This window comes from Ictidomys tridecemlineatus, chromosome 5 (genome assembly GCF_052094955.1).
Source record: "Ictidomys tridecemlineatus isolate mIctTri1 chromosome 5, mIctTri1.hap1, whole genome shotgun sequence".
In the NCBI taxonomy this organism is placed as follows: Eukaryota; Metazoa; Chordata; class Mammalia; order Rodentia; family Sciuridae; genus Ictidomys; species Ictidomys tridecemlineatus.
The window spans coordinates 124,483,842-124,491,872 of NC_135481.1; the positions used below are offsets into that span (position 1 = coordinate 124,483,842).

At 38.2% G+C, this 8,031-nt stretch overlaps 1 pseudogene; it reads right to left on the reverse strand.

The window, feature by feature from the left end:
* Window positions 1–530: 530 nt before the first annotated feature.
* Window positions 531–1,208, reverse strand: LOC144377580 (Golgi apparatus membrane protein TVP23 homolog B pseudogene; annotated as a pseudogene).
* Window positions 1,209–8,031: the final 6,823 nt, after the last annotated feature.

The window sequence follows — 8,031 nt, forward strand, 5'->3', positions numbered from 1 at the left end:
AAAACAAAATTTTAGAAACTAGTTTCACTTGTGTATGTCTAAGGCAAACAATTTCAACATGAAGTATATATTTAATATTAACAATTTTTTCTTTTTAACTCATACACAAACCAAGTGTTTACTCTTAATCATGAAATCAATTTATTTCTGAAAATAACCTATAGAAATAGTATGTAAACACACATACCTTTAATAGATTAAGAACATCCTGTATTCTATGGATCAAAATGCAAATATCTCTGTAACATATGTAAACTAACACATTAATTTGGGATATACAGATACATTACTATATGCATACATATGTACACCATAAAATAAATTCTGACAATGTTCTTAATGATATCATACTTCCCAGCCTCAACTACTAGAAAAAGAAAATTAAAACTTTGTTTAAAAAAAGAAAACAGTTTTTATAGTAACTTTGCAAGTGAAAACAAAACAAACAAACAAAAATCAATGCTCTTTTTTACACTGGACTGAGCTCTAAACAATTCATAATCAAGAATCTCTTCAGCCATTCTCCAATATCACAGAAAACATAATTTTCTCTCTATTCAAGAAGTCTGTTCATTTCTGGTGTTTTGTCTTAAAAACTGCATTCCAAGATACCAGGTAGCCATGCTGGGTAAATTCTTCCGGCTGCCCACTTGCACCTAATGTAACCATACAGGTTGGCACCCTGTAGCACCACACCCATGATAACCATGCCAACCATTTTACTCTGAGGGAGAAGAGAGCACTAAAGGCAAATATCACCCACGGTACTGGACAGGCAGGCAATTAATCCTAACCAAAAGATCCTTGATTCAACTTCTGAAACAGTTTTATTCTCCTGAGGAGATGCCTTCCTGGACTCAAACACCCAATGACTCTTTCCATCCTCATCAATATGATTCTACCACCCAAGGCCTACCATCAGTCTCTACCTGTGACATTCTTCACTGCCCAAAAGTCACGTGACAACAACAAGATAATTGTCACCATACAAGCAATAAAGCTGCTGCTGAGCAATTCACAGAGAAGATAGACTATAATGGCACAGACTCAGAAGAACAAATGGAAAAATGATGCCACTGGATGTCAGATTTTAGATTTTCTTGGTCTATTAGTTGTCTCTTCTTCTGCATCAAACAATGAAACATCTTCAGTGTCATCATTGCTGTCCTGAGTGCAAGGCTCTGTCAGCGTCTCCTATTTCTACATGATTGCAGGGTACCCCTACAGGGCAGGTCACAAGGGAGCTGAAGAGGTGCCCGGAGGCCGCACCCCTTTCACTTCCTCGCGTGCATGACATGCAAGATGGGCCGAGGAAAAAGACCACTCACACCCCACCCACCACACAGAGCATTTCTGCAGCCCAACATCAGATCCGCCCAGCGCTGGGCGTTGGCTGAGGATGGGCTTCTCCTCTCCACACCCCCAAGCTTCCTGAGCTCGGGGATTCCTGGATCACTCCTCCTATGAGGGCCTTGGAGCACCAGATCACCTCCACGAAAACTACCCTTGGTCCTCCATCCTTCCCTCCCACTCAGCTCTTCCTCAAGATGGACAGCCAGAGGGGACACAACACAATCACCCCTGTGCACCTGGCTCACTCCACAAACCCTGCAGGAGGGACCCTTCCACCTGCCAAGCCTAGGCCAGCCGCTCTTCGTGCCCACAGCCCCTCACCTCATGTTTCTAATTTCTTAATAATTTTCTAATCTATATTATAGCCATTTTCTCCTTCTAAATGGTCATCAAAGTCTTTTTTATTGTTCTGAGAGGATATTTAATGTGAACATACTTTATGATGTGACACCTCTGGTCACAATAGGCTATTTCTATTGTAAGAGTATTTTGATTCTGATATTTTGATAGTATAATGTGAATGTACTTTATGATATGACACATCTGGTCACAATAGGCTATTTGTATTGTAAGAGTATTTTGATTCTTAACTGTTTTTCAGGCTTAACATTTTCCTAAGAGTGGTGACTGTTCACTTTCTATTTGATTACACAAATAAGGCACTGATTTAAAAAAAAATTGTGGTGCTAGGGATCAAACCCAGGGCCTCCTGAATTCTGGATAAGGTATGCCACCACTGAGCTACATCCCAGCCCCATAGATTCTTTGTTTTTATTAGCTTTATGACTAGCTATATCAATGAGAAACTTACATAGAAATTTAACTACATTTGGAAACATTCAAGAGTTCGGGCATCCAATATTTTTTATGATTTCTAAAATAGAATTTCCCCATAAAACATGAGAATATCTAAGATCACTCATAAACCATACTTCCATTGAAGTTTCTCTAGTTTTACCACTTCTGAAGAACATCATGGAGGAAACTGACTTTGATATTCTTTTCAATTTTTCTTTTTTTAGAAAGCATCATAAGTTATTGTCACAAATTCTGTTTACATTTTTCGTTTAAATATTTTTCCTGGTGGCAAATGTTTGATGCTATTACTGTTGAAGGGTATACATAGAAACAAACGAAAGATAAGAATTCCTTGGGATCAATGATTCATTCACAATGAATCAATCTGCTCTTGTAACATATTTTTTATCATGACTCTTTTGAAAAAGTTCAACCATGACTTGAAATAGTGTCTCTAAAATGTAGATTTTTTTCTCTAAAGTTTTGAAATTTTTAGAGAGAAAATCCATAACCTAGCAATAGCAAAATAAATAATGATAAATAAGTTTAAACATATTATTCCTTTAACATAAAACATATAAAATAAGTATTTATCTTACATTATGTTAGTTTGACACATTTTTGTTATAAATGCTCTTAACAAAATGCAGAACTAGTTAAGAATGTCAATTATTAGTAATTGACATTCTGAGTAATTAAATGAGCAGGTATTTGAAAAATATAGCCATTTCTTAAGATTTTATTTTAGAGTAGTTTTATGTTTACGCAGAAATTGCAAAGAAAATGCAAAGATCTACTATGTAACTTCTACCTAGTTTTTTTTTCTCTTATGACTTACGTGAGCTATCTCAGATGTGTTAACTTCATTAATGATTTTTCATGATAAACAGATACTGATATGCTCTTATTAACTAATGTCTGTGTTTCCTTTGGATTCTCAGTACAGCCTCTTTCAGTTCCAGGACCCCATCCAAGATCCTGCAAGACAGTCATCCTGTCTCCATAGGCTTTTCTTCGTGGCGACAGTTTCTCTGACCTTCCTTTCTCTGATGCCCTTGATGGTTGAGGAGGACCTGACAGTTGAGGAGTACCTGTCAGGTACTTTTTAGATTTTCAGTTGATGTTTTTCTCATATGTAGACAGGTTATGGATTGGGGAAAGCAGATTACAGATGAAGTGCTGTTCTTCATTTCATATCCTCAAGGTGCTCACCTGACTGATGTAGTGTTTTCCAGATTTCTCACTGTGAAGTTATGTTTCTCTACATGTACACATTATATATATTGTTTTGGAGTAAGTCACTATGCAGAGCCCCCTCTTAAGGAGTGAGAAGTTAGGCCTAACTCCTTGAGGGCCAAATGTCCACCTCAATTGCTTGAAATTCTGCATAAGGGGTTATTATTTAGTCTCTTTTGTTTATCTGTTTAGTCATTTATTTGTAAATAAATGAGCATCTGGATATTTACTCCAAGATTTTGTTTGTTATCCAACTCTATAATACTTTGTTGCTTACTTCATTCCTGCTTGAAGCCTTCGGGAATAGCTTTGACCATTCTTTCCACTGGGAGTTCTTTCTATTGTTTCCTGTTTTCTTTTAACAGGAAAGAATAGTATAATACCCTCAATTAGGCCTTTTACACTTATAAAACATTTCACTGAGGCTTTAAATACAATATAATATCCTTATGAAGACTCTAACATATATAGTATGCACTGAAATAATATGAGTTTGTTATCAATAAATATCATTAATGATACCACTGGCTGATATCACATACACATTGAGACCCCTAGAATATAACATGTCAAACCTTCAAACTCATAAGATATCCTCACAGAGAACTAGGAAAAATATAATATCTTCATTGAGGCATTTGACACATATATGAAATCCTTGTGGAAGCCTATGTCACATAAAAATATTCTCAGTAAGATTTCTAAAACTCACATAAAAACTAAGTTCTTTGACACCTATAATATTTTCAATGAGTCCTCTACACATATAATCAATGAGGGCTCTGACATATAATGTCCTCACAGAGGTTTCTAACATGCTCAATATCATTACTGAGGCCTGTGTCAGTCATAAAATATCCATGAGAGCCTGTGACAAATAAGAAAAACCACATTGAAGCCTCTGAAACACAATAATATTTTTATTCAGAGCTCTCACTAAACACATGAAACTATTTAAAAAGACACTGTCTTCACTGAGGGCTCTGACATATAATATATTACTGACTGACTCTTTTGACAACTATAATATTCTCAGAGAAGCCTCTAAAACATATGATATCATAAGTCCTTTGACACAAGTCCCATTGTCACTAAGGATTAAAATGCATTTAGTATTCTCACTGAGGCATGTGACCCTAATGGTATCCTCACTGAGGCTGTTGACAATAATGAAGTACTGGTACTGAGACATCTGACTCAGGAATAGCCTTGCTGAGATGGCTGGTGCATTTAAAATACTCCCTGAACCATCTGAGAGGTATAATATACTCCCCAAGGCCTCTAACTTTCTGAGGTCTTTGAAATATTTAATATCTACATTGACACCTACAGTATCTATAAGAATCATACTGAGGTCTCTAATACTAACAATAAAGTATTGGAGACATCTGAGGTGTAACAGAGGTCTCTTTCACTTAGAATGTCTTCTTGATGCCTCTGGCACTGCCATAATGTACTCACAGAGGTCTTTTTCTATAGGAGAAAACTGAGGCCTCTGACAAGTATAGGAAGTTTACTGCCGACTCTACAAAATATGATGTCAAAAGTGAAGCCTGTGACAAACACATTATATTGTCACTGAAGAATCTTCCACATATCGTCATTGAGGCCACTGCCATGAACAGGATATCTGTACTGTGACCTTGATCCCATTTAAGGGGATGGGTTGGTGAAGCCTCAGATACTCTGGTAATACCCTGGCACTGGACTCTGACACTTAATATCCATATGAAGCCTCTATAATATCCTCAGAAAGGTTTCTAACACTCAAATCACAATCCTCAGTGAGTCTTCCTCTAACGCCAACATGAATCCTCCCTGAGGCCTCTGGACATTCACACCCTATCTCATTTGAGTCCCAAAACACTAATGACATTCTTACTGAGGACTCTGAAATGGATATCATCCTCATACAGGAAAGTGAGATCAATATAATATCTACCCTGAGGCTTCTGTCATTCAGAAATATCCTAATCAAGGCTTGTGACACTCAAGGAATATCACACTGAGTGCTCTGGGGCACCAGAAGTCCACACAGATTTAGACCCTCTGAGAGTCATCCAAAAGTACTGAGGCCTCTGTAGGTAACATGAGGTACAATGATTCCTCAGAGACATATATGTCTCATTGAGGTCTCTGACACATATAAAATCCCCACTGAGGATTCCATCCTATGTACAGTATGGAATGAGTCATTTGAGCCCGTATTTTCCTCACTGACCTCTGAGGGAGATTCTATTCTCAGTGAGGCCTCTTACACATATTAGATCATCACAAGGGCCTGTGGTGTTCATTTCATAATCTCACTGAGGCCTTCCACACTGATATTCTCTCTACCCTGAAAACTTCATCACATACAATGTCCTCACTGGGTACCCTGGCACTGCCATCATTATTCTCAAGGAGGCCTCTAACACATAGAATTTCCTCACTGAGAACTCTGAGCCCTAAAATATATTCACTGAGGACAAAATCCTCAGGAAGGCCTCTAATATTCAGAAGTTTTCTTCACCTCACAGTCATATAAAATAGTAAGTGAGGATTCTGACACTTACACTATCTACCCTGAGGCCTCTGACACAAATATTTAACAATCCTAATTGAGGCCTGTGGTGATAACAAAATAAACTCAGTGAAGTCTGACACATATCACATCTTCACTGGGGCCTCTGACCTTGACAGAATATCTTTAGTATGTCCCCTAACAAATGTATTATTCTCACTCAGGCTTTTGATCCTCAAAGAACTTTCACATATAATATGCTAACAGTCCTCTTCTTATTACATATATGTCCTGACTCAGGCCTATGGCACTTAAGAAACATTGTTATGGAGGTCTCTGACACTCATGTAATATCCTTAGTGAGTCCTTCTCTGACACATCAGATACTCACTGAGGTCTCTGGCATTTCTTGATTATCTCACTGAGTCCATAAACATTCCTATTCTATTTATTGAGGATTCTTAAGTGTACAATATCTTCACTCTGATCTCTATCACTCATATCCTCTCCTCCCTTGTTCCTCTGACAGTTACACAACTTATTCATAGAGACTTGTGGGACTCAAAAAATATCCTCAATCCTCTTGGCCATCAGTGTATATATTAGCAAGAGCTCAGGCACACCTAAGAGCCTCACTGACAAAGACCCCTGTTGTCTAAAATATTAAAAAAATCACTGAAGACTCTGAAAGTACCTTCCTATCAACACAGATCCTTATGACACTTTTAAGTATCCCCTTGAAGTCTCTGACACAGACAATAACTCCACAGAGGACTCTTACCCAAGCTGTACAAATGCTGAGGCATTCCACACTGTAATATCCTATTGAGGGATGTGACAGTGGTATAATCTCTTCATTGAGGACTTTAACACATGCAATGTTCTTACTGAGTAGCCTGGAACTTCCATAATATTTTCTGTGAGGCCTCAGACACATAGGATTTCCTTCATGAGACATTTAAGCCATAGATTATACATACCAAGATGTCAAACATATGCAATGCCTTCAACAAGGTCTATTCCAATCAAATATTTTCCTTACTAAGGATGTTTACATCATGTATTAGTGTGACTGTGGGTTCTCTCACATGTATTATCCACCCTGAGTCCTCAGATGCATATTATCAACTTACTGAGGCCCTGAACACAGAACATGTCCTAACTGTGTCCTGTGGCAATCATGGAGTAAGCTCAATGAAGACTCTGACCCATTCTCACTGAGGCCTCTGACTTGGACATAATGTTTTCACAGAGTCCTGGATCACATGTATGATTTTTCACTGAGGCTTCTGATTATCAGTTCATAGCCTTGCTCTGGACTCTGACAGTAAATATCCACATGAAGATTCTAAGGTATATGATAGGATTACAGAGGCCTCCTACTCTTATTATAGGTACACTGGACTCTGACCCCTGCAATGTCCTCATTTGGGCTATGCTATTTATATAGAATTCTCCTGGGTGTCTCTTAACCTAATAGGATATCCTCCATGCCTCCTCTGATATTCATATCCCATACTCACTGAGGCATCTGACATTCATATGCAATCACACTGAAGGTACGTTCACCCCTAATCAACTTCCTGAGGACTCTGAAACTTAAAATGTCCCCACTCACAGCTCCAAGAATTACATGATATCTTTCCTGAGGTCTTTGAAATCCATATAATAAACTCCTAGAGGATTCTGATGTATAGAAAGTCCTTTCTTGTCCTCTGACACTAACCTAGTATATTCACTGAGTCCTGTGATAATAACATTGTAGTCTCACTTAGGCTTCTGAAATAAATGAAATCTTCATTCAGGGTTCTCACACCTACCCACACTAAGGCCTCTAATACCTGGTATCTGCCCTGGGGCCTCTGACAAACAATATTTTTCCTTAGCCCTTCAAAAAGCAAACTATCTTCAGCTAGGCCTCAGACACATTTTGAATGTTCTCCCTCAGGGCACATTCAATGCCTCCTCCCTCAGGCTTCTGATGCTCATGTAATATCAACACTGAGGCCTGTAGACCATATACTTGCTGAGGCCTTTGGCACACAAAATATTATCTCTGAAGATTCAGATGCATGTGATATTCTCAGGCCTCTGACATATCCTCCATTGTCACTAAGACTTCTGACTCAATGAGGTCTGTG